Source organism: Callorhinus ursinus, unplaced genomic scaffold (assembly GCF_003265705.2).
Source record: "Callorhinus ursinus isolate GAN/ISIS: 27379988/994484 unplaced genomic scaffold, GSC_fseal_2.0 scaffold4, whole genome shotgun sequence".
Classification (NCBI taxonomy): Eukaryota; Metazoa; Chordata; class Mammalia; order Carnivora; family Otariidae; genus Callorhinus; species Callorhinus ursinus.
In genome coordinates this window covers 11,506,685-11,534,595 of record NW_027397066.1, presented here as the reverse complement: position 1 = coordinate 11,534,595, position 27,911 = coordinate 11,506,685, and the positions used below count along the sequence as shown (strand labels likewise).

At 43.8% G+C, this 27,911-nt stretch overlaps 1 protein-coding gene across 6 annotated transcripts in view; it reads right to left on the bottom strand.

Annotated features, from left to right (window-relative positions):
* Positions 1-27,911, bottom strand: part of C1QTNF7 (C1q and TNF related 7) — a 102,457-nt gene that overhangs the window by 47,898 nt on the left and 26,648 nt on the right. For 2 of the 6 annotated variants that reach the window (XM_073891451.1, XM_073891449.1), the window contains exon 1: positions 20,700-20,942. The exons of 3 other annotated variants lie outside the window; for them this stretch is intronic. The gene's annotated coding sequence lies outside the window, so the exon portion shown is untranslated. Of the gene's footprint in view, positions 1-20,699; positions 20,943-27,911 lie in introns of those variants that run through there. One more of the 6 variants, XM_025887762.2, reaches the window with a different exon arrangement.

The window sequence follows — 27,911 nt, the reverse complement described above, 5'->3', positions numbered from 1 at the left end:
CTAGAGATAAGGAAACTGAAGCACAGAGATATGAAGGGACTGGCCCAGGTGACCTGCGGCAGAGTTGGAGGGGACACTGTGGGCAGCATGACTCCAGCTGCACCTGTTTGACCAACAACTCCAACACCTCTAGCGATACCCATTGGCACTGGAAGCAGAGAGCTTCCTCAGGATGGATGGTTACAAAAGGTCTTTGGAGAAAAGGGTGCCTGAGCTCAGCCCTGAAGTTTGAGGAGGGGTTGCCCCCTTGGAGGAGACCTGAGCCTGGGCCGCTGGTGAGAGACCAGTACTGGATGGTAAGCATGAGTCCAATATGACTGTCTTTGCTGTTAGGTTTTGGGAAATGGATTCTAGCCGGGGTTCATTAGAACTCTGGGTAACCCCAAGTGTTTTAAAATGTTCACCTGGGTGTGGAAGAATGAAATAGCTACCCTCTCTCAGGCCTATAAGCTCCTTTTTACGTGGGGCCGTACCTCATTCCCATTTGCATTGCTACAACCAAATACAGCATCTGACCCATGACTGGCCCTCAGGAAATTGTTGGCTGAGTGAGTGAATAAATGAATGAATAAGTAGATTAATGACAGCAGCCGCGGTGGAGAAAAAAGCAATGAAGACCAGATTTATGGAAGAGCTCCTGTGTTGGTTGAGTTGCGCTGTGCTTGGGAGTGGGAAGTGGAGGTGGCACCTTCCAAAGTGGTTTGGATGATTTGGGGATTCTTGGAAGTAGAACTCGGTAGTTACCAGCATCAAGTTGGAGATTTCCCTGGCTGTGGATGGGGCTGCCTTGTTCGGCTATTAGGTGTCCCATGACTAAGTTAGCATCTAGAGTGAAACTGATTCCAAAGAATGTTGCTTGTTTTCATTTCTCAGAAAGCATGTTTCTAAAAGAAGCCTTAAAGGCTCTTGGAAGTGTTCACAGCCTAGAAGGTGTTGGGATCTTCTCGAGCTGCAAATTGTGAGCCTCTTGAAGATAAGCACCAGGACTTAATACTGTCTTTAAGCCCAGTGTGATTCAGAGCGCGAGCTTAACCACTGTCTAGGGTCCCTCTTGGAATACTCAGCGGCCAGAAGCAGACTGTCACCTAAGGATGGATGGTCACAAAGGGCCTTTTGGAGAAAGGGATGTCTGAGTTCAGCCCAGGACTTTGATTAGAGGGTTCTCAATCAGATGGAGTTGTCCTGAGCTTGGGTCCGGATTGTTGTAGAGCTGGGTGCCGGTAACTACAAATAGTTCAGTATGGAAGCACAGGGTGTGTGAGGGCTCTCTGTGGATCAGAAACTGGTATTGCCCTGCTCCATGGCCTTTAGCCCACCCCAGAGCCCACTTGCATCTGCAGGGGAAGTCCCCATCCACCCTGACAGCTGCCACCTGACTTTCCCGTGGCCCTGTGCCTCCCTGCCTGGGGGATTTTTCTGGAGCTACAGGAGTCTGTGGGCTGCCAGCAAGTGCTGGTGATGGGGACCCCCAGGGGCGATCCTCAACCTGTGAGGGACATGGGTTGGTGGATAAATACCTTAGCCTCCCTATCTTTGATGAGACCACCCTGAGGCGTGTTTTACATGGCTCCTCAGAGTCCCTGGAGGGATGGAGCCTCGGCTGCCCACAGTGCTGATCCATTCGATGACACCCCTCCTTTTTTGCTTTATTATCTCTTTTCTTTATGCACACTTTTTGCTTTGTGCGCAAAATCAATCTGCCCCCAAGTCTTTGTCTCAGGGTTCGCTTTTGGGAAAACTAAAGTATGATCCCCTGTGTCATGCACATGGTTGGTATTCCGTCAATACTGATCGATTCCCCCCTGGATCACAAAGAATGCTAGAAGTTCGCAGACATTAGTGTGCACCTGTGCTTATTCACTTGACCTCCAGATGGGACCTCTCCTGCTCTGTGACATGCTATTCATGGTCCTCTGTACCAGTCCCTGTCTGCTCCCTGGCCCTCCCATTTAGAGGCCTGCTCCCCTCCCATCCACAGCCAGTCCCTCTCTGTCTGGTCTCTGGTCAGACCCCACTGAGGCTGGCTCAGGCTACCTCAGTGGGGATCTGAACCACGGGGGCCCAGGATGCGGGACAGATGGCTGAGTCTTCACATTTGGGCACCCTCCAGCTGTAGTCCTGTCCCATTCCTGCTGCCTGGCTGGGCTTGGAATGACATCTGCCCTGGGATCCTTGTGAGAGTCTCAGTGACATTTAAGGGGACACCATTGCTGACAGCTGTCATTGCTTCTTCCTCCTCACCACCACCCCCCGACCAATCAATCTCTTTAAAGATCAGCATCTACCCTGGTTTGAACCCAGATTTATGAGGAATGGGGCTTTGAATCTGGAATCATACGGACTGAGGATTAAACCCTACTTCCACCATTTACTGGCCAGATGCCTTTGGGCAAGACACTTAGCCTCTCTGAGCCTTGGATTTCTCATCTGTATAATGGTGATGGTAATACGTGTTTCAGAGGGTTATTAGAGGTAATATACTTAGGGTACTCTGTATTTGCTCAGCACATAAGAGGTTCTGTGATTTTCTGGTGTTTTTTCAAAGTCATTTAAAATATTTGCCCTGCTCTGGATTCCCAGGTCTTGGCCCTGCATCTCTGTACCTTTCCCCCCTCAACCCTGGCAGCAGAGAATGTCTGAGTTATGACCCAGGACACTGGCCTCTTTTAAATGGGTCATTGTTGTAACTGCGTTTTCTTAGATTCTGAATCTATTTGACATTAATTCATAACAGAGCCAATTAAATTCACCGGTTGTCTTATATTTTGTATTTCTGATGCTCTGGGATTTATGGCCTCACTGACTGGGGAGACACTGCTCCTCCTAGGGCTAGCCAATTTTTAGAGATGGCAAAGGCTCACCTAGGAGCATAACTTTTTTTTTTAAAGATTTTATTTATTTATTTGAGAAAGAGAGCGAGAAAGAGCACGAGCCACAGGGAGGGGCAAAGGAAGAGGGAGAAGCAGGCTCCCCGCTGAGCAGGGCATGGTCCCAGGACCCTGGGATCAGGACCTGAGCTGAAGGCAGATGCTTAACCCATTGAGCTACCCAGGCGCCCTGGAGAGCATGACTTTTATATGCAAAGTCCAATCCAGAGCCCAGATCCCACCTCAACTCCCCCAACAAATCCTTTATCAAACCCTTCAAATCTGTATTCCTCCTGCCCTAAATCACCTCAGGGCCAGCTACCTGACAACTGGGGACAGTCCCTATGCCCCCAAACCTGCTGGAATTATTCAAACTAGCCAATCTTGTGTTCTCTGACCTGCCTCAGCTTTCTTATGGAAAACACAACAAAGGTTTTGTCCCTTAGGGATCTCTCTCTCTCCCTCTGTCTTATAACCAAACCAGGCGCTTCCCCAAGTGGCCCTGGGTGTCACGGTACGCCCTTCCTCTCAGGAAATGTAAGTAATAAAGATCTTTCAGAGCTCAGCCTCTCCGTGTTATCAGCTGGTCACCTCCCCAAGTTAAAATCCCACAGGTACATTTTGAGACCATCCTGCTCAAATCCTTTTGGGAAACAAATGAAGTGCTCAAATTCTTATTAGTGATTAGAATTCCTTTGGGTACAGATTTCTTCCCAAGACACTTTCGGTTCCTTGGGTAAGAAAGTGCCAGAGCCATGTCTTACGGTTTACAACCTGTAAGATTCCTCACGATCTCATCCGTGATCCCTGAAACGTGAAGAGAAGATTCCAATCCTATTTGGATCCAACGCATATTTTGTGGTTTTTGAAAATTACAAAATAAATATATTTCTTGCAAAAAAAATGAACATGATATGGAAGGATATAGAGTTCAATGTGAGAGTCCCTCTCCATAAATCTCCTCCCTTTGAATCCTGACCCTCAAAGACTTCTACTAACCATGTGGTATGCACATCCTTCCACATCTTTTTTACTCTGCACAGACATGTACTCATATCGAGATACATTTCTTTTGAAAATGGGATCCAAACAGATCTCTTTCCCACAACATGCTTCTTCACTCAACAGTCTCTGGTGAACGTCCGTCTCCGCCCAGAGTTCTGTGGTATGAGCAAATGATGACTTACGTAGGCCTACTCCTCTTGATGTACATTTGGGCTGTCTTTCATTTTGTGTCAGTTCAACTGCTATTTCCGGAGAGCTCGCTGTTTGGCTACAGTGGCCGGCAAGGCTCTCCTCTGTCTGTCCTTGGGTTTCTCTCCGACCTCAGCTCCCGTCATTACCTCTTGTCTCCCTCTGCCTCAGCCACACTATCTTATTTCACTCTTCCTCAAATATTCCAAACGTGTTCTGACCCCAGGGCCTTTGGATGGGACTTTCTCTCTGCTTGGAATGCTTATATTTTAGGCTTTCAGAGGCTCGTGCCCTTACTTTCTTTAGGGTTCTGCTCAAACATCACGCATCTGAGCCCCTCCTGCCCCTAGTATGAAATAGAACTCCCCCGGCTTTGGCCCCGTGCCCCCATCCCTGTTCTGTTTTTTTTCCCTGAGTGCTGTGCCATCCTCTGAGGTAGGGAGTGGTTACTATTTTATTGTTTGGAAGGTCCAGGTGCGTGCTGAGTTTCTGTTTTGCTCACTGTGTCCCCCATATTTAAAACAGAGCCTGGCACATGGCAGGTCCTCAATAAGCGCATGTTTACCGTGAACAGCCCTGCTTGTTGCTCACGCTTTCACAAGTTTGGTTGTCACAACCACCCTAGGGAATAGGCAGGTTTGCCTCATTTTAAAAACATTGAGGAAACAGGCTCAGAGAGGTGGCCTCCTGTGTCCCAGGTCACACAGTAAGGAAGTTGCATGGAGTGGTGGTGTTCAAATCCAGAACTTCCAGGTTTTCAAAATCCCAGGCACCACACTACACAGGGTCAGGATCTTTGGGTGTCAAGACTAGGGGTTTGTCTCTTCACTGGTTCCCAGGGGATTCCGAGAAAGGCCAGGGCTGGGAACCCTGTGCTTTAGCTTGCCTGGAAGGTCTGCTCCTGGCCTCTCTGGAAGCTCCAGCAGCCCAGGCACCCTGGGTTCTGACCACAGGGGAGGGTTCTGCAAAAGACCCTGAGGGATGAGTGTCAGAGGCTCCTGGTTTTCAGTTAGGGAACTGAGGCTTCCAGGCAAGCTCACTGACCATTTGGGGGCTTTTATTGCAATTGTTATGATTATTTCCTTGTCGGGATGTGTGTGGGGGTAACAAACTCTCAGGTTTTGGCATGCACCTAGTTTCCTGGTTATTCTCACTCCTATGTTTTCATTTCATTCCATTCCCTCCTGAAAAACCTGTTGGTGCTCTTTTCATATGGTAATTATTGCTGTTTACTGTTAGGTGCTGGAGAAAGGAAATAGGCTCACGGAGAGCCAAGTGGGAATTCCCAGGAATTCCTGGCTCTAAAGCCTCTTACCTTACTCTTTGTGCTCTGCCTGACGGTTCCGGGGAAGCTTCTGGTGGCGCTCTCCGGGGACAAGGGCTGCGACTGGACGTCCCTGGAGAGGCTACGGACATGGATGTCCCACAGGGTTGTGCAGGGTGGCAGGGGGGGTCAAGGGCCCAGGGCTGGGGCTGCTTTCACGGACAGAGGCCAGCACAGAGCTGAAGGAGCAGAAGGCTTGGGGGTGAGGCTTGGCTCACAAATGGCTCTGTCACTCTCTCCTTTTCTGTCCTTGGGGCTGTGATGCTGGCAAGAGCCACTCTGGGGCTGGGATGAGGAGCGAATGAGGGATGTCAGGGGAGCGCTTCTAGCTAGACACAGGTGAGGACCACGAGGTGGATGGCTGTGCCATCCGGGCTTCCTGGGAGGAAAATGGAGTTGAGTTTCTCGATGTCTGGAGGAATGGAGAGTTTGGGAATTTCCAGAGAAGAACAATTAAATTCAGCTTGGTGTCTCTGGCACATTTCTCAAATTTTCACTTCCTTTTGTGCTGGCCAAAACTTTCTCTAACAAAACCATTTAAATTAATATCACTCAATCCAAGGCTAAAGGAATATTCCACAATCTCCGGTTAACTGTTGTGACAGTAAATCCAGGTTAAGGATCTGGATACTCGTGAATGCTTTTCTGTCCCTCCTTTCTTCCCTCTCCCTCCCTCCCTGCCTGCCTGCATTTACAAAGTCCTTGTTGCAACAGAAAGAGCATGAAATTCAGTCAGTCAAATCTGGGTTCACATCTTTCCTTATCCACTAAATTCTTTTATGTTTTAATGTAGAAAAGTGGTGTTAAGAATACCTACCAAGGGGTTTTGAGGACCGATAACAATAGTTAATATTCGTAGAACACTTAGTCTATGCCCAGCACTTTATCTATATTAACACATTTAATCCTCGTATTTATCCTATGAGGCGGGTACTGCTATTAATGCCGCTTTACAAATGACGAAACAGACAGTGAGAAGTTAAAATAACTTTCCCAAAGTCACGCAGTTAGTAGGGAACAAATCTATAACTCTCACTACTATTATTTTTATGTTTTTTAAAAGGATTTTATTTATTTGACAAAGAGGGAGAGAGAAAGAGTGTGGAGGGAGTGAGGGGCAGAGGGAAAGGGAGAAGCAGACTCCACGCTGAGCACAGAGCCTGCTGTGGGGTTTGATCCCAGGACCCTGAGATCATGACCTGAGCCAAAACCAAGAGTCTGATGCTCAACTGACTAAACCAACCAGGCACCTCTCACTACTATTATTTTATTCACTCTTGCCCATAGAATTCTGAATACAAACTTACTAAGGCTAACTGTGTTAACTATGTTGACTATGCTAACAAACCAAAACAAATCTCTTTACCTGTGAGTAACTTCGTCCAAATAGTGGTATTTCTTCCTGCTTGTTCTCTGCCTTCCTGCTTCCCCTTTCCAGCACAAACCCAGCCTCACTTCGTTGATTAGGCTATCATTATATCTTTTTAAATACATAATGTTTATTATTTATAAGGTATATTAGCATATATCTCATTTGACTTTTAAGAATGGTTGCAGTTGTGAAACAGAGTAAGTGTTGTTATTAGCTGCCCTTAGAGAGGAGGAAACAGCCTTGTGGTTTAGGGCAGGGAGCCCAGTGGAATTCTCAGTTCTCTTCTGACTTGCCCTGGTTTCTGGATCTTGAGTTGCAATGTTCCTGTAGAGGGCTTTGACTCTTGTTGTTTACCAAACATCCATTCCCTCTTCTGGAATAGCCTCTTGATTTTCCCTTGGGGACCTTTTCTTCTCTCCTCCCCTCAGAACTTGCAGTTCTGGTGAGGTCTGCCCATGCCCCAGCCTCTCCAGGGTGTTACATTACTCTGGTCACAATTATTCATTCAAGGGAGAGCTAGTGACTTAAATGAGTTCAGAGAAACTCCAGTGGTGGGACTTTTCTGCTGGGATTGCTGACAAGGATGTAGGCCTGTAGCTGTGGGTGACCCTACCTGCCACTGTAAGGGGAGACTTGACCAACAGTGAAGTCAACTCAAGGAAAAGCAGAACCAAGAGATGTGGAAAGACAGTGTTCAGGCCATATCCTTAGAGTAACTGGATTCAACAGAACCTGAAGCCAGAAGATCTGCCTGAGATTTTAGTTCTATGCATTAAGAAATCCCCTCCCCATTTCTTACTTCAAAGCATCTTGAGTTGGGTGTTCTGTCACTTTCGGTTGAAAGAGCGCTAACTGATGGACCCCCAAAGAGACTGCTTCTTGACAAGGGGTGAAGCAGACTGTGGCTAATTATCTTTTTCCTTTTTCACTGGAATCCTGGGCACTGATTAGGTGCCTGTAAAGATATGTCAACTCATTAATTGTGAATTCAGTGGAAGATGAGATAGTTATTAAGAATTGAACTATTACTTAAAAATCCTTGCATACTGGACAGATACTCCCTTTCTTGAGATATCCAGGGAAATTTGGAATAACTTTTCTTTGGGGTTCTTTCCAGCTTGCTTGATTTCCCACTGAGACCAACTGTAGTTCACATGGATTTGCACTGGAGAAAGTCATATTTTATTTTTAGTACTGTTTACTCAAATTCTTTACTAAGAATTTTTACTACTTAAGCATGAAGATCTGATCTTCCTGAGCTGCAGGGTGGACCATCTTACCCTTCTCCCTTCATGGACTCCTGCTTGCTCACAATAAGAGCCCCCAGCCGTGGATCTATAGACTTTAGGGAATATACTGATGCCATGGTCAGTTTTATTGGCTAGGCTTCAGTCCCCAGATTTTCGTCAAACATTCATCTGGGTTTTGGCATGAAGGAATTTTGCAGAGGTGATTAAAATCTATAACCAGTTGACTTTAAGTAAAGGAGGCTTTTCTAGGTAATCTGGTGGGCATGATTTAGTCAATTAAAAGGTCTTAAGAGCAGAGCTGAGGCTTCCCGAACAAAGAAGAAATCCCACCTAAGTTCTGCAGCATCTCTTCATGCCTAAAAGTCCTAGTGTGTCCTTCCTGGAGGTCTCCCTACAGATTTTGGAATCTCCAGACCATCTTCACAATTGCAGAGTCCGATTGCTTACTATATGTTGATTAATATATATTATCTTCCACTGGTACTGGTTCTCTGGTTGAACACTGACACAGACAAATGACAAATTCTCCCTGGCATGGTAGGCAGAATGGATGTGCAGGGTTATGTGAGAGTAGAGGTAAGACCACAATCTTAAGTGCTCCAAAGGGCCCCTGTCACATCACAAGACTAAGAACCCTGGTCTTCTGGGTAAAGCCCCAGGTCTTCAAAATGATGCACAGATCTCCATAACCTGTCCCTTCTAACCAGAAAATAGAAGTAATCAGAAGACATACAAGCTCCCACCACCAACCTGCTCTCTGTCATTTCTTTCTGCCATGTTCTTCCTCATGTAATTGGTAACGATTTTTTTCCGATGCTCAAACCCAATACCTTGCGGTTGCCCTTGATGTTCCTCATCCCCATGAACCGTACCTTAGTGACAACTCTTTGTGGCTCTCCTTAACCACCGTCTCGAGCGTCTCAGCTTTCTTCACCATCTTCACTGCTGCCACCTTTGTTCCTGTCCACGTTAGCTCCTGCCTGAGTTATTGCAACTATTTCCACCTGGTCTTGCTCCTGCCCTTGAAGAAGGCACTTGGCAGGAAGAGCACTCTTGTACAACTCTCTGATGGCATCCCTTCTTACTCAGACTACAAAATAAAGGCTTGGAATGAGCCACAAACCTTCGATGGCCTGCCCCTCCCCACCATGTAAACCCATAATCTACCTATCTCTTCTTTGCTCACTTGGCTCCAGCTGCACTGTCTCTGTTCTGCTCTTCAAGGGTGTTCCTCAAGGATATTTGCATACACTGTCCTTCCTGCCTAGAAAGCTTTCCCTCAGATGTATGTCCATATCTATACCTATACTTAGATCATTAATACCTATATGTATATGTGCAGGTAATGTGTTCATGCATGTGTACATGTATACATACGTGTATATCTACATCTACATCTGTATCTATATTTATACCGAGAACTACACTATCTATATTGATCATCATCTTGTTGTACCACCACTTCAGCTTTATACTCAAATTTCTCTTTCCCTGTGAGACCTCTCTGATCACTTTTCCCAAAATTACAAATCCAGCCATTCCATACTCCCTTCTTTGCCTTTTTTTTTTTTTTTGGCCCATTGCGTGTATTATTATATAACATACTATGTTTTTAGTTTATTTTGGAATCATCTGTCTTCACCTATGAAATGGAAGCTCTGTGGAGATAGGTATTTTTGTTTGTGCTTTTGGTTGCTGAGTCCTGAGCATCTAGAACAGTACCTGGTGTATAGTAGGGACATGTATTTGTTGATGAAGTCATTAAATAAAATCTACCAATGATGAGAAACAGTATTTGATTGGGATCCATGATTTCCCACACCTAAGTCTTCAATTAGCTCGTTTCTATATTAGCCCCCCCCCCCCCCCCCCCCTGCCCCAAAGAATCCCATATCCAAGAGACAAGGCCAGACAAAGGAGCATCTTGTTACAGCTAGAACTTTGGTCATAAATGCCCAAGTAGGACTCCATAAGCCTGGCGAGCTGGGCTGGGACACAAACATCCTTCCCACATTCTGGGGGATATCACTGATTGTCAGGAAAGGCAGGTCCAGGGAAAACAAAGGCAACAGACAATTTTTTCTTTGGCTTTCAGGTCTTGAACAAAGCTGTCTGGTATTTGAGCTTTCTGGCTGGTGAAATAAAATGTCACAAAGAGAAATGTCCTTAATCAAATTAATTACATTTTATTACTGTGCTGTGGTGGGATTAGTCTGCCCTCAAGGAGAGCAATGCAATGTAAAATATAAGCTGTAAGGTGAATTGTTGTCAGACATTTTATGCATGTCCATTTTATTTTGGTCTGTGAATTCTTTATCAACTGAGCCTGCTATTGTTGTTGAAATAATAATAAGTTTGGCAAGCCTGCTGAGAACTGGAGCAGGGATGATATCATTCACCCAACAGTCCATTTCCCAAATAGCAGTCTTAGACTGGTTTTAGAACTTAAGTCAGAGCCTGTCAGTCACTCAAAACCCTGCAATAGCTTCCTGCATCCCTTGAGATAAAAGCTCAAGGTCCTTTCAAGGCCTTAGATGGGCTTGATCCCCACTCCCTTCTGATCTCACATCCTGCCTCATGCACTTCATTCCAGCCACCTGGCATCCTCTTATTTCTGGAATGAACCAAGGGCCATCAATCATGCCTTCTCTCCGTGTGGTTACTCCCCAGCCCAAAATGCTCTTCCCCCAGAGGCTGGCATGACTCATTCCTCTTTATCTTCCAGTCTCTGCTCAAGTATTGCATTTGACCCCGGTCTTCCCTGACCCACCTTTCTAAAGCAGCACACCTGCCTGTCTCTCACCCACTTCCCTCTTCATTGTCTTCATCACGTCATGACAGGCACCTCTTTTGTTGTCTTTGTTTGTCTGTCTACTCCTCAAGTGGACTGTAACATCTAGAGGAGGAAGTTGGGCTCTGTTGATATCAGCTCTGTCCCAAGTGCCTAGAATAGTGCCAGGCACTTTGTGACTACTTAATCCTGGCTCTCTATGACTATACCGATCTTGTGGGTGACCAGAATTCTTAAAAGACAAGTCAAAGAGACCAGTACTTACTTACGAGAGAGAGAGAGAGAGAGAGAGAGAGAGAGAGAGAGAGAGAGAGAGATTGAGAAAACCAGTGTTCAGGAAATCTCAAACTCATAACCCTTGTTCATGTAAGAGAAGTCTCCTCTTGGGAACCTTCAAACCTGGCTGAATCTGGACCTAGTCCACCCACATCCATGCTCCTCCCCATCATGTTGTGGGCGAAGGGTGGTAGGGCAAGCAAAAGGAGAACCTCTTCTCTCCTCAGAGACCACTACTTGCTGTGGTGTGTCAGCCAGCTGCCCTCAAGTTTGAGCATGAAACCTCCCCAAACGGACCCTTATGATTTCAAATAGTCAAAGGAAGACCGTCTAAATCTGAAACATTTGGAAGCTAAGAACCTGATTTGGCCCAAGAAAGCTGATGCTTATTAAAATCTTCAAAGGGCAAACATGGAAACAATCCATGTTTTAGATTATCTCCCTCTCATTTGTCATGTCTGGAACCATTTTAACAGCACCAAAATCAAAAGCTCCAAGAGTTCAGCTTTCTTCCTCCACACACCTCTTTGCTGGCAAAGTTCCAGAACATTCTCCAGGCTTGTGGGTCACAGAAAGAGAATATGTGTGGTCAGAGGGCTTCTCTGACAGTTTGCACTTGAGCCAAGTTATTTTCAAAACTGAGATGAGTGTAGAGAGATCATTATAGTTCAGAGTTTAAAATAAAAGTTTCAGGAAATCTCATGTGTTTCACTTAAAATGCAAAATATACGGCTGGTGTCATGGTGGCTATTTTTATATGATGTCTTTTGGAGATAAACATTTGCTATAGATTTCAATCTGTCAAGGGGAAAAGAAGTAAATATAATTTTTTTTCTAGTGCTTTCTCTATGGTGAGAACTGGGCTGGGTACTTGCAGTACACATTTAATCAGCTCACTGTCCTTATCATAAGCAATGATCCCACTTCCAACCTTCTAGAGAAAAACAGAGAGCACGATCAGGATCCCTGCAATTTTTCTATCATCCCTAATTTATCCACATTTCCATCCATTCTCATTTGCTTCCTGTCAGTCTCATTTGACACTGGCGTGAGGCAGGACCCGTGCTTATTGAAAACCGAACACACCCCTGGGGGGTTGTCTCGATCTACCTCTTGCCTCTCTTAGATTACTTGGCTCAGATACCTTCTCTCATTCTCTAGTATCTTCATCTGCTAGCATTGGCTGGTTGCTCTCAGTCTGTATCAATGTTGACGTCTTTTCCATCCTGAAATAACCTTGACTTGGCTGCCTCGGTCCACCTCTAACTACCAAACTTCTCTGTTCTTCTAAGAAAAATGGACTGGGTGGGTTAAAAGCAACTTGCAGGACCAATAAAAGGTGAAGAAAGCAAATCAGCTGTTTCTAAGAGTGCGTCAGAAGCTGCTACCTGAAGGCATTCAGTTCGGCCTGGCCATTCTGTGCTTGGGAGCAGATGGAAATAACTATTTCCAAGCTCTACTAATTTGAAGGGACAACAGTTAGAGAGATGGCCCAGATTTCACTGGTTTCTAGAGTGCTCCAAGCAAGGCCAACTAAAGTAGGATATTGACCACTAAGGAGAGGTAAGAGGTGTGGGGATGTGCGCGCACACATATCTGAATGGGGAGGGGGGTATATATGGACAGTAGAGGGTATAAATTATTTCTATTTCCTGCCCAGTGACTGGTTTTCAGTCTTTATGGAGAGAGTTGTTCATGTCAGATGTTGAAAGAAATGTTTCCAGGGAAACTTTTCAGGAAGATATTTCCAGTAAAGATTTTAATCTCTGGGTACAAGCACAACTACTTTGGAGCCAGGTGACTCACCATAGGAAAGTGGCTTTCTCTCTGTCTCTACCCAGAACTTAGCACCACTCTGGCTGCATGAAGATGATCAACTTTGGGAAAACAAGAGATTACATCTATCATTTGAATGTTACCGTTCTCAAGTTGGACCCCATCCAGGTTTGTGATTTGCATAGAGGACTATGATTTACAGGGTGACTGTTGTGCAGGAATTCATGAGCACATGTTAGCACAGCACAGAAACACTTGGGGCAAGGATCTTAGTGAGAAAAGACAGCGTGATATCAGATTGTTGACTTTGAGATGTCCTCATCAGTATGCCTACACTGGTGAGGCCAGAGGACTGAAATGTAATCTGAAGGAGGGCAGGGATTTTTGTCTATTTGGATCACTTCTGATTCAGTAAATAAGCACACATTTAATGAACGTGAAATGAATTTGGCTTCATTTTAGACAGAAAAAGAGGTGTTCAGCCTGCAGAGACCTGGGTATGTAGTCTGAACAACTAAAAATCAGGTAGAAGCCAGGAAGAACTGGCTACATTCACACTGAGGTATGGAAGAGAGAGTGACGGAAGAGCAGTGGCCTCTTGTCAAGAAAGGTTAAGATAAGGTGAGAAATCAGAGGAGAATCTGAGAAGGTTATGCAATTCATTAGGCACTATGATATGGTACAAACTGTACTACAATAGACAGGAAATGCTGAAACACGTTTGAGTATATCATGTGTTATTTTGAATGGCACATCTAGCCATTATCTCAATGGTTTTCATATCAACCAAGTGAGATGGGAGGGGCAGGGATGTTCCTTAATTTTTCCAGGTAAGGATGCGGAGAATAAAGTTAAATGGCTTGCTAAAGATGACTTTAAAAGGTTCACTCATATATGAACAAAAGCCAATGACTTTGAGTTATGTTCTATCATTTTTATCCACCTGATCATAGTGCAGACATGAGATTTTGGCTGATGGGTGGATTTTGACTTGGCAAAGTTGTGAACTCTTTTTGGTTTGTTTCATTCTCCCCTTTTAATTTTGCAGTGGTGATATCACTATGAGGTGATAAGCTTTAAATATCCACCTTTAACTGGAAAGGTTGGGGTGACATGGGGAGATAATTAAAATGGAAAGAAATGCAATTTAAGACCTGGCTTCGGGGATTAAGATGAGGATAATGTATTGAAACAGCTGAGAGTTTCTGTGCAGGCTTTACTTCACATCTCAACAACACAGAACAAATTGCACAAGTTCTAGGAATTATGTCCCTTGGTAACAAACACTGGTCACTTTTTTAAATGTCACCAAATGGCTCTGTTGACTGTTTTGTAACAAGTCACAAGCAGATGGCACTTTGAAGTGTATGATGCAGTTTGGAAAACAAAATCACTTGGACATTTTTGTCTGGTTTGCTAAGATAATGTGATGAAGCTCAAAATGAAAGAATCTTGGCGTGCACTGATAGAGCAAGGCTACACACCATTCAGTGGATTTGTTCTCATTTCTTGCAATCAAAGAGCTGATTTTTCAACCGTTAGCTCATAAAGTTTACACACTTGCTGGATAAAAGGTGCAAAGCAAAACTATCATTTCTTGAATGCCTACTAAGTGCCAGACTCTTTATATGATATATTATTTATAAGCTTACACATCTTTTTAATTCTAAAGTAATATTATGGGTTGCTAAAGCAGACTTGCTGCTGAACGGGGAGCCTGACTTAGGGCTTGACCTCACGACTCTGAGATCATGACCTGAGCTATTTTATATGTAACAGATTGAGCCACTCAGGCGCCCAGATTACCCCTATTTTAAATATAAATAAATATGAAGGCCCATGGGCATCCCATACCTAATTAGGTATGAACTAGAATTCAGACGTTGATCTGACACTCAGATCCATTTCTTCCCCCTACTCTGTGGTACTTTGAGTAGAATCCTTTCCCTACCTGCCCCTTACCACTTGTTTTAAAAATATTTTCATGCTCAAAGTTAAGTATCAAAATAGATGGAACTAACAAATGTTTATTTAATATTTATTTATGTATCAAATTCCAAATTCCAAATTCATGGCTTTCAGAAGTAGGAATTTGTGGACAATTTTGACAAGTACTGTAGGCTTGACTCTCTCAAAACCCACCCCATCTACTTTCCCCCCTGCCTTTTTCTATACACAAACCTCTAGATCTCCTTGCAGCAAGGGGTGCCTATGTACATGGAAAGTCCTGGAAGAGGGTTTCCTTTTCCAAATAAAAATGCAAAGTTTTACAAGAAGGTTTTTGCCTTCCTGCCTGGAATATGAACTCAACACCTGGAGGGGCCACCATGAGGCCTCAACACCTCATGCCACCATGAGGACGAAAGCCACATGCTAACCAACACAAGTGAAGCAAGAAAATAGAAGGAGCCTGATTTCCTGGTGACATCTTGAATTAGCTACATCATCCTTGGATCATCTACCTCTCGACTTTTCGTTGTGTGAGAAAAATAAACCCCTTACATGTGAAAGGAACTAGATTTTCTGATGCTCACAGATAAATGCAATCCTAAATGATACACGTAGTAGCCAGAATTGTAGAAGACATTCTTATTTTCTAACTATGTTCTATTTTTTATGCCAATTTGGTCCCAGTTTGTAGTTCTGAAACATTGGAAGTATAGCCATCAAGTTAGATAATAGATTCACTGGAATGGTTTTCCTTTGGTTGGGCACAAACTGGAACAGAGTTGGGTCCCCTCCCTGGTTGTGGGGAAATGGCCAGCAGAGCCTGTGATCCGAGTGACTGTGGTACTTCCACAAAGTCTGGACATCACTCCAGCCAAAGCACTCGGCATGGAGCCGGGGAGGGAGAGCAGGATGACCAGACTTGTCTTGTCACCACCATTTTGCCTTGTATGGATGTAGACTTGGCCTTTGGTTGGAAAAACTAGAAAGGACCTTGAGAAATCATTTTGTCTATCTTTTCACCTTGGGGAAGGACCACAGTGAAGTCATACCAGACGTGTATGATAACCAATCTGGGTTTAATAGACCTCCAAAGAAGACAATTCCTCAGCCTCTTCCCTCAGGAGGCCATTACAACATTTAAAAACTTGTAGTACATTCTTTCCTTACTTAAATAGAATGTATATTGCATGTGTGTAGGGGGGGTTGGTGGGGGAAACCCTTTATCTTTCTCCAGCAGAGTGGTAGAGTGGGATGTGCAGCAGGGCAGTCCTGGATTCAGGTTGTCCTGCCACTTCCTAGCTGGTGCTGAACTTCCTTGTTACTTAACTGCACCAAGCTTCAGCTTCTCATCTGTAGAACAAGCAAATAATAGCCACACTAGGGTCGTGATGAAGACTTCATATACTTAAAATGCTGGGAGTAGTATCTGTCATAAAAGTGCATGTACAACAGAAGCTCCCTTCTCCTTCTTTCCCCTCTGGACAGCAGCTCACCACCGTTCTTTGGGTGAGATTCCTTTGGAGCCGCAAGGAGCATCACTGAATTGCCCCACAATCCTCTCTACTACCGATTAATTAACTTCAATGTCCTAATCTCATCCTCTTTGCTCTTATTTTTCAGTCCTTGCATTTTAACTTGGGAGCTTGTTTTCAAAACAATTTCTAGAAATGTGTTTGTAATTTGGAGAGACCACATTTTTATAAATTAAACAGAAAAATATCAGTACTGTATTGGAAAATCAAAAACACTGACCTGTGCATTTTGTGTTGCCGTGTACACAAAATTTTCGTTCTAACTCGTGGATCCATAATTGGGGTTTACATGATGGTGATAAAGGCATAATGGAGTAATGAGACAATCATCTGGATTGTTACAGCCAAGAATATTCTGGCCACAGATAGTGGGCTGATTGAAAGACAAAGACTCCTCTGGTACAAATTATCTACGCTGTGACCTTCATTATGGAGAGATGCTGTCTCAGACCCAAGTGAGGTTTGCAGCACCATTTTAAGAAAGGAAACATTTCAGACCATGGATTGTTTTTCAAAGCCATACACATGACTCTTGGCTAATAGAGCGTTGGATCGGCCAACTTTTGGCAGCTTTGCGTGTTGGCTGCACTAACATATGTGCAATTTCAAACTCGAAGCCACACATGAAGTCATTGTGAAGCTGCACAATTCATCCCTAAAAATTTGCCATGCGGTGGTTCTTCCCTTTCCAACAATGTAATCCCGAGGAGTTGTGATGATTTGAACTTTTTAAGAAGAATCATTAATTAATCTTCATGCACTTAGGACCTGCTGATTTATCTTTGATGAGGAAGAACGTCTTGAAAAAAACCCAGAAGATGAAATGAAAGAAATAACTGCAGTACAGTTTGGTTCAGAGATTTTTCTCTCCTTCTTTTCATATAATTACTCCTGGCATTTGATGCTGAGATGAGGAAAGAAAATGACAACAGACGTTCAGGTCTCAAAAAAGCCCCATGGATCTACTGCTGGTCACTCTCTCTCATTACCGTATTGTATTTTCTCTACAGCACTTCCCAGTCTCAGAGGTTACATCTTGGCTTATGATTCTCTTGTCACCCCCTCTAGAGGTATGAAGAAAGAGACTTGGGCTCTTGTTCACAGCTATATCTAGAATAATGCATGGCACATAGTAGGTGCTCAGTAAATATTTGTGGATTGAACAGACCAGAGCTAAGGAGAAAAGGAACCCCGTTGGTTGGGCACCCATGATGCTAGGTGCCATGCTGGGACTTTATGTCCGTTATATGCATTTGAGAGGTAAGTGACATATGTGGAGTCTCATGGTTAGAAAGTGATCAAGCCAGAATTCAAAACCATGGCTATTTCCCTTCAACTCCTGACATTTGCCACCACCGGAAATTATTTCCAGCGTTCAGGGGTTCCGGTTCCACCACACCCTCTGTGACCTCATTCTGAGGCAGCTGAACTTCCCAGCACATGTTTTGAGAACACATTTGGCTTGCCTCTGTCTGTGCTGTAGTAGTCTGCAGAGAAAGCGATCTCATTATATTTTATTCAGCACAGTAAATGCTCCAAGTCACCAGTTTCTCTGTGTAAAGTTTATTGAGTAAATTTCTCATATTACACATATAGCTCACTTTATTCTAATACTGTGATGAATTCTACTGAGCGGTACTGATTAATAATAAAAAGCCAACAAAGGGAAGGAAATCTGCTGGTGCAGTCAAAGGGGCTGATGACACAAAGTTCAGATGCTCACAGGGCTTGGAAGGTGACATATACAGGAGGAGGAAGAAAGCACCGGGATATAAATAAGACAGTAAACAATTCTGAAATGAGGTTGATTCTGACCACAGGGTAATCAAAAAATTTGAATGAGGAAAATGCCCCATCTCTTCTACTTAACTGAATTGTTTAACCTTCTTCAGCTGGATATGGCAATCTTTATTCTTTCCCAGATTACAGAACAGCCTGAGGAGGGTGATTGTCAAACTTTGATGCACATCCGATCCTCTGGAGAATTACTGACAAAGGGGCCCCGGCACCTGCTTTAATTAATGAGGCACTGGGCGAGGCATAGGTGAGGGCCTCACTGATGTCAAGCATGGTCATCCTCCACTAGCTCACTCTCCCCTGCAGTGGGGGCAGTATGGGTCTGATGGTCATGCGCCCTCCCCACCCCCATCAAGAGCCTGGGGTTGGGGGTCCTGAAAAGACCATAGGCCTGGGAATTCCAAAGCCGGCACTTAGCTCCCGGCCCTGCTGATTTCTAAGTGTGTGACCGAGGACGAGCTGCCTCAAGTCTTGAGCTTGTTTCCCTGTCTGAAATCTTCGTAGGCAATGGTCAGTCACTTCCACTCAGAAGGCAGTGTGAGGGCTGGATAAGGATGCATACAAAAGAACCCAACAGCACGAGAGAAGCTGGTAAAAACGAGGCCTTTCTCCAGTATGATGCAGTCAGATTATTTACTCTCAAATCCCAGCCCTGCCAGCCATCACCTGTGTGGCCGAGGGGGAGTTATTTAGCTATCCTTAACCTCAGGTTCTTCTACAAGAGAGACAGAAACAATACTTTGCTTACGTTAACTCTCAACCTTCACACAAGCCCCCGGAGTTTTACCTTTATTTCATAGCAAGGAAACCGAGGCGCAGAGGTATTAAGTGACCACACATGGGCCACTCGGGGATGTGTCCTCATGTGCTGTGGTTGCAGAGCCGCTACTCCTAACCAGTGAGTTGCCTGCTCCGAAGACCACACGAGACAGGGTGAGCAGATGGCCAAGTGCATGGTGAACGCTCAGTACATGTTTCCCAATATTTGGATGATTTCCTTTCACATTCCAAGTGTGTATCCCTCCATTTTATGATCCATTGCACCCCACATGTCCAACAGCTAGTGCCCAGACTTACTTAATTATTGTCATGAAAACATAAGACGGCTTGGGCTGCACAGAGTACAAACATGTTAATTCTAGAAGGGGAGCATCATCTCACCTTCTGTTTTTTTATTGCTTTCAGCACATTAGGTATATAACATATATTAAGTAAAGATGAGAGGTTAGAGATCACCTCAGACTAAAAGTTGTTCTGGGCTTGGGGCGGGGGGGGGGGTGTCTACATAGGAAATAAGCTGTTAGAAATTCCTAGTAGTTAAAACCCCTTTCCAGGCGGAGCCTTCTGACCTTCTGACCACGCGGAGCCTCCTGACCCTCTGATGTGCCTTATGCTTGTGCTGGCGCCGAGGCACAGAGGAGGTAAGTAACTAATGTATTGGGAACAAGACGAATCAAATTGCAAACCAAAATTGTTCAAAGGGAAGAAAGGAAGTCAGATATCAACCAGAGTTAAGAGCAGTTGTTCTTGTGCTTAGGGGAGCTTTCCAAGGAGTAGAAGAACCAAGATGAGGATGTGAGCCTTTATTATTCGGACCAGAATCAAGACATATTACGAGATGCATAGTCTGATGGTGGGGCAGAGTCTGAGATCTTGGGACACCAGTTCCCTGCAACCTTAGGATTCTGGATGAGGGACCCTTGGAAAAGGACCCTCAAGTTCCTGGTGAAGCTGTAGGGTCTCAGAGAACAAAGGTTGATCAAAACAGAGCTATTTCCTTTACATTAGCTATATCCCTGCAATCCTTTCAGTCCTTAACCACAATCTGATTTAAAATATCTTTAGAAGCAATATACTCTAGTACAGTGTGTTATGTATGAAATTATGCAATCCCATCACGTAATTACTATTAATACAAACCCACAGTTTTACCAAAACAGCCTAGATGTTTACGCTCATGTGTTGCAATGAATGCATTCTCCTCCCGACGGCAGTGTAAAATGTCGAGCCCATTTGTTTAATAAGATGAACAATTAATAAATCAGCACCCCCGACTGAAACTAAATTGAGCACAAGATTTACACCACTGCAGGGAAATCTCCACCGGACAGTATTAGCTTATGTTTCCCTTTCTCCTCCATTAAAATCCTGCAGTATATCAAAATGAAGGGAACACCTTAAATTTGAATTATGTAGGCACAAACCGATGACCATTTTGTTTTGCTGGGTGAAGCCCCCACAAGTGTTCATGTCAGCCTCATGCTCCTCCTGACTATGGATCTATAGCCATTAAGGAGCAGAACTGCCAAGTCCAGGGCTTTTTTCAAAAAACTAACCCTTCCCGAGCAAAGCCGATTCTGACGACTTTCGCTTTCTCTCCTCTGTTCAGCAGAAGCATCCCCCAGAGGAGATGGTTCATTGAGTCAGCCCCAGTCAGTAAACACCCCCAAACCTCATAGATGAACAGAGAGAGAACAGCTCAACACCAATGTGAGCCAAAAGACTCATCTGTGGGAGAAAAAAAGCCTGAAGAAGTTCACTTCGATCGGGAGAGAGGGCTGTTTACTTACATTGCTCGCAAGACTTTCCAACAGCTGGAGTCTTTGAATTCTACTGCACACAGATGTGGAGCTTTCACTCGAAATCCCCTTCCCTTTGGCAGCAAGGAGCACTCATAACTCTGTGGGGCTTCCGATTGATAAGTAATTTCCTGATTGGTTTCAAAAGCGTTCTCCCAGGCTTCGAGCAGTGGCGGGGAGAGAGGGAGCACACAGGGCCCATGACGTGCAATGACGCTGTGGCCTGCAAAAAGGCCTTCTGTGTGATCGAGCTCAAAAGAAGTATCCGTCGACCTCACCAGCAAAAATAAATATCCTCCTCTATCTGTTGGCTCACTCCCTGAATCATATTTGGGAAACAGCACAAAGAGTCTGGACAATATGTGTTCCAATATTTATGATTGCTTTCTTACCAGCCACTTTAGAGAACATTCTCAGAGACCATGCAGTTCAGCCCCTTCAGTTTACAGTGGCTGGAAAGGAAACCCAGGGTTTACAAGGCTTGACCAGGACCACATGAGAAGTGGGTGGAAGGATTGGAATCCAAGAGCCTCCTGGCCGTCACGCCAGAGCTCTGTCCCCCATAGGGAGGTGGAGGGAGACACAAATGCCTGGCATCTGGCTCTTGATCTTTGGAATGCACATCATGGACAAGGTCCTTCATATTTCTGAGCCTCAGTTTCTCACAGGTATAAAGTGGGAATCAAAATAGCAGTTATTCTTGCGTGGCCTGGAGTACGGGGATCATTGTAGGAGAGTCTTTTCAAGGGGGAAATCATTATACCACTTGTGGGATTTTGTCAGTAGGTCTCCATCTACATGTTTCTCTTCTTCCTTCTGTTCTTGTAGTCCATTCAATGTTATTTTGTGTTCTGGAAGAAGCCATCCTGTGACTTTTTGGGGGAGGAGAATGTTGGTCAAGGAATGAGATAGGACATGGAGACAACTTTTGACCTTGGAAAACCAGGTCAAGATCAGATGCAAAGGTACAGAGCATGTCTTGACATTTGCCACAGAATGGACACTGGGTCTGGAATCAGAAAATGGAGGTTTGGCTACTGCCTCTAACACTTGCCAGCCAAGGGAACTCCAATGAAGCATTCCAAACCACAGTTTCCTCCCTGAGGACATAATCCCTGTCCTGCTGTGCTTGCCTCATTTTGCTGTGGTGAGATCAAATGGAGTATTTATGGAGATAGTGCTTATCAACCTTTACAGGCTTTAAAATTGTGAAGTAGTATTTTCCAGCATCTGGCATAGCATTTCACATAGAAAACACTGTTGATGGGATGGTGCCACCACCTCTTCCCATTTCATCCATGGCATTGGCTTGTACCCCTTGGTGCCAGGGATCCTGGGTTCTTGGACTTTTTTTCCTGCTCCTTGTAAGCAGTATATTTCGCTTTTCTTCCCCTGTCATGCCATCTCTTGGCACTTGGATTCCCGTGTTGGCCACTACTAGTCTTCTTTCTTAGAGTTTAAGTGTCCTCCCATCTCTCATGCAACAGGAAGAATGAAAACAAGGAAGAGCATTTTGCTCAACTACACAGAAAATCATCTGTAGAGTTGACCCAGGTGAGGCGGCGTGCATCCTGGAAGTAGTCACAGCAGACAGTGGATGGATCGAGATCAACCTCATTTATGAAAATGCTCAAGCCGTGGTCCTATTCAGTTATTCCATTCTCTTCCTTTGCTTTTTCATAAATTCATTCTTTGGATGTCCTTGCAGTTAAGATTTGCACTCCATCATCTGTAAGAGCAGTTTTCTAACTGGGCTTTACTGTAGCCAGCTTGGGCCACCATAACAAACTATCATAGACTGTAGTTTAAGCAACAGAAATTAATTTTCTCAGTTCTGGAGGCTGGAAGTCTGAGATTGGGATGCCAGTGTGGTCAAGTTCTGGTGAGAGCCTTTACTCTGGCTTGTGGACGGCTGCCTCTAACTGTGTCCCCACATGATGGAGGGAGAGGGAGAGAGAGATCTCCTCTCTCCTGCAGTATATCAAAATGAAGGGAACCTTAAATTTGAATTATGTAGGCACAGACCCGATGACCATTTTGTTTAGCAGGGTGAAGCCCCCACAAGTGTCCATGTCAGCCTCATGCTCTGTCTCTCCCTCTCTCCCTCTTCTTTTTTTCTTCTTCAAAGATTTATTTATTTATTTATTTTGGGGGGAGGGGCAGAAGGAGAGAATCTTCAAGCAGACTCCCTGCTGAGCAGGGAGCCCAACTTGGGGCTTTATCCCATGACCCATGAGATTGTGACCTGAACTGAAACCAAGAGTCAGAAGCTTAACCAACAGAGCCACCCAGACACCTCTCTCCCTCTTCTCATAAGGCCACAGTCCATTTGGAGCAGGGCCCCATCCCTATAACTTCATTTATCCTCAGTTACCTCCCAAAGACTCTATCTGCAGATACAGTCACATTGCCCCATAAGTCAAGATTTCAACGTATGAACTTTGACGGGACACAATTCAGTCCAGAGCAAACCCGTAGAAAGTAAGCAGATAAAGCTAACCTCATTGAACACTGGGTCTAAGGCCCTCTTCATTTCTTTTCTCACTGAATCCTTGTAACAACTCTGAGAGGCTTTCCAAGGTCACAAAGTTAATAAGTGGCAGTATCCATATGTAAACTCTGATGATCAGCACCATGTTCTTTCCATGACACAGTCTGCTTCCACTGCCTCCTCTTCTCTGCTGGATTCTGAGCCATAAACCTTTACGTTTCCTTCCTGCTAACTCTGAGCTCAGCTACCTCATATCAGGGCAGTGTTACCCAGTGCATGGTGAGAAGGGGAGAAAGGGCTGGGGAGCTCTGTGGTTTCCCTCAGGACCCCCCTGAGTTCAGGCTGACAGCTGTGGGGAGTCTGCCCAGAATGTTCTTGTTCTCTCCCTGCTTTCCTCCCAGCCTCTTCTATGTGGATCAATCCCCCTCAACAGCTTAAACTCAACTGGCATTCTCACCTCAGGGAAGTTTTCTTTGACCTGCCCCTCACCTGCCCCAGCTCTCCCTTATACTATCCTACCCTTCCCCTTCATAATTTTCTTCCTTTTGAAAACTTTATAAATGTTGCTTCATAGCTGTAGTTGTTTCAATAGTTATATTATTCCTAAGATAATTGAATGTTTGTCTTCCTCACTGGTTTATAAGTTCACTGTGGGCAAGGGTGTTTGGCTCACCGAAGTATCTCCAGCCATTAGACCACTAACATGAGAACCTACAGGGAAGGAAGGGAGGAGTAGGAATCAGTGAATCAGGGAAAATAAATAGTAGTAAAGAGGAGCTACAAGACCCATTTGCAGTAGTGTTATGACTGGCAAACATATGTCTGAGACCACAGTCTAATGGTGGAATCTTATTAAGCCCTCTGTGTACTCTCAAATTAATTTTTCTGCTTGCTGTTTTGCATGGGAAAACTAGACTTGGCTCATCAAGAGTGAGGTTCTTGGAGTAAGGAGAAGTAGCTGAGGAATGGATCTTGGGTGATACCTGCTGACCTGCTGGTCAACCCCTGGACTCCTGCAAGGGCAGCACAGCCTGACCCTCTGCACAGTGGGGCTGCCTGTTCATGTTCCATTAGCCTCGGTCTCTTTCAGGGAAGAGATGAAGCAAGACCCTGATGAACAGGGTGTGAGGAGGTGTGGGGCTTACCAGGAGGAATTTGTACCAGGAAAGACATTCTCAGCTAAAGGAGCCACATGTACAAGGACATGGAAAGATAAGGTGTTGTGTATAGAGAACTACAAAGAACACACTTTTGTTGGTGGGTTGCAAGGAAATGTGATAAGTGAAAGTTCTAGATAAGTATTATGTGTTTTCATTATTTTCTGTTTCTCAGCTTTGTTTGATAGGCCAATGAAAGAGTTCATGTGAAATTGTTTTATAAGCTGGAAAAATCTTAAAAATTTTTGCTTATTATAAATTCTTTTGGATGAAGATGGCTTGGCAGAGAGAATGAGAAACTAGGGAAATGAAATTATTTATGAATTTTTTATTTACAAACTGAAAAATTTGACCAATTTCCTTCCTCTAATCCCCTTCTCAAAGACTGGGTGATAAATGTATAGTATTTATTAAATATCAGTGAGCTGGGGTATAAGTTTTTAACTCAGCATTATCTCTGAACCTTTCCACCACCCACCTCATAGGTAAGGGACTAGAAGCCTGAAACTAGATTTTCCCCAAACCTTTGCAGTCAGTTTCCCTAGTTAGAGTCAGCCAATGAGATCATCCACAGGCATGTAAAAGGCAAAAGTGAATGAGGGGACATCCCTTGGTGGCAGTTGCAGTCAGAGCGAGGACAGTCAACTGATGCAAGGTTTGTGGGAGCTTCTGGGTGGAGATCCTGGAATCACATACTCTAGTGTGGTTTCCCAGCAATCCTGCACTTCTGGGTATTCAGAAAAAGAGCATGGTCTTTTCTCCAGTTGTTTGTTCCACAACCTCCTTTTCTTAATTTAGAAATAATTATAGACTCACAGAAGTTTGCAAAAAAAAAAAAAGTTGTATAAAAACCAAATAAAATAAAAACTAGCTTCTCTCAGTAGTGACATCTTTTATCACTGTAATATATCAAAACTAGAAGTTGACATCAGTACAACAGTATTAACTAGATTATATAACATATTCAGATTTCACTAGTTTTGCATGGATTCATTTGTGTGTTGTATAGGTCAACGTAATTTGATCCTACATATAGATTGCCTACAGTTCTTTCAATGGTGTTTTAAGGCTTTGATTTTTCATCTTCAATCCCTACCTAGAGTGATTTTTAGCTTCCTAACTGAACCCTGATTGATACAAACGATAATTTCCTCATGGCATTTCATATTTGAAGCCCTACAGTCAGGTTTTGATTCTTGCATTCGATTGTGTTCATTCATTTATTCAGTTGAAATATTGCTCACTGATATTTTTTTCTGTATTCTTTTTTTACCCATTGTCTTTGTCCAGGCATTGTCACATTACCTACAAATTATTGTGACATATTTTTAGCTATTTCTTGGGCTTTTAGTTGCTACATTCTCAAAGTCATCCTTACCATAGTGTATCAAAACAGGCAATACTATTTTAATCATCCCTAAATAGTGGTAAAATAATTTACATGTAATAAGACAGGAAGCAAAAAATAAGGGGTACAGGGATTGGATTAGAAGAAGCAAATTTATCATTATTGGCAGATAATACAATTGTACACCTAAACAATGCATGCAAATTTTAAAGGCTATTAGAAAGAATATATTTTCAATATGGTGCCAAATAAAAAATAAATACCCTAAAAATAGCTTATATACTAAAAATAATCAGAGAACAGAATGGTAAAAAAAAAAAAAATAACATCCTCGTTGTTGGCTTTTCTTTAGAGGAAGGGCATCCAGCCTCTCCCTAACTCTGGGTTGTGCTTTCTCACTTGGGCTCTTAATCAGCTCAGCTTGTGTGGAGAGACTCATAAAATCTTGTTAAAACATTTTTTTCGCCCTCCTGATTATTACCTTTGACTCACTAGCCACAAGTGATAAAAATCCAGTCTGGGAATTCAAGCTCTATTACAAAGCTGTAATCATTAAGAGAGTATGGTCCCGGCACAAAAACAGACACATAGATCAATGGAACAGAATGGAGAGCCCAGAAATGGACCCTCAACTCTATGGCCAACTAATCTTCGACAAAGCAGGAAAGAATGTCCAGTGGAAAAAAGACAGTCTCTTCAACAAATGGTGTTGGGAAAATTGGACAGCCACATGCAGAAGAATGAAACTGGACCATTTCCTTACACCACACACAAAAATAGACGCAAAATGGATGAAAGACTTAAATGTGAGACAGGAATCCATCAAAATCCTAGAGGAGAATGCAGGCAGCAACCTCTTTGACCTCAGCCACAGCAACTTCTTCCTAGAAACATCACTAAAGGCAAGGGAAGCAAGGGCAAAAATGAACTATTGGGATTTCATCAAGATAAAAAACTTTTGCACAGCCAAGGAAACAGTCAACAAAACCAAAAGACAACGGACAGAATGGGAGAAGATATTTGCAAATGACATATCAGATAAAGGGCTAGTATCCAGAATCTTAAAGAACTTATCAAACTCAACACCCAAAGAACAAATGATCCAATCAAGAAATGGGCAGAAGACATCAACAGACATTTCTTCAAAGAAGACATGCAAATGGCCAACAGACACATGAAAATGTGCTCAATGTCACTCGGCATCAGGGAAATCCAAATCAAAACCTCAATGAGATACCTCCTCACACCAGTCAGAATGGCTAAAATTAATAAGTCAGGAAATGACAGATGTTGGCGAGGATGCAGAGAAAGGGGAACCCTTCTACACTGTTGGTGGGAACGCAAGCTGGTGCAGCCACTCTGGAAAACAGTATGGAAGTTCCTCAAAAAGTTGAAAATAGAGCTACCCTATGACCCAGCAATTGCACTACTGGGTATTTACTCCAAAGATACAAATGTAGTGATCTGAGGGGGCACGTGCACCCCAAAGTTTATAGCAGCAATGTCCACAATAGCCAAACTATGGAAAGAGCCTAGATGTCCATCAACAGATGAATAGATAAAGAAGAAGTGGTATATAAATACAATGGAATATTATGCAGCCCTCAAAAAAATGAAATCTTGCCATTTGCAATGACGTGGATGGCACTAGAGGGTATTATGCTAAGTGAAATAAGTCAATCAGAGAAAGACAAATATCATATGACCTCACTGATATGAGGAATTCTTAATCTCAGGAAACAAACTGAGGGTTGCTGGAGTGGGGGGGGGTGGGAGAGATGGGGTGGCTGGGTGATAGACATTGGGGAGGGTATGTGCTATGGTGAGCACTGTGAATTGTGTAAGGCTGTAGAATCACAGACCTGTATCTCTGAAACAAATAATACATTATATGTTAAAAAAAAAGAAGATAGTAGGAAGAGAAAAATGAAGGGGGGGGAATCGGTGGGGGGAGATGAACCATGAAAGACTGTGGACTCTGAGAAACAAACTGAGGTTTCTAGAGAGGAGGGGGGTGGGGGATGGGTTAGCCTGGTGATGGGTATTAAAGAGGGCACGTACTGAATGGAGCACTGGGTGTTATACGCAAACAATGAATCATGGAACACTACATCAAAAACTAATGATGTAATGAATGATGACTAACATAATAAAATTTAAAATAAATAAATAAATAAATAAATAAATAAATAAATAAATAAATAAAT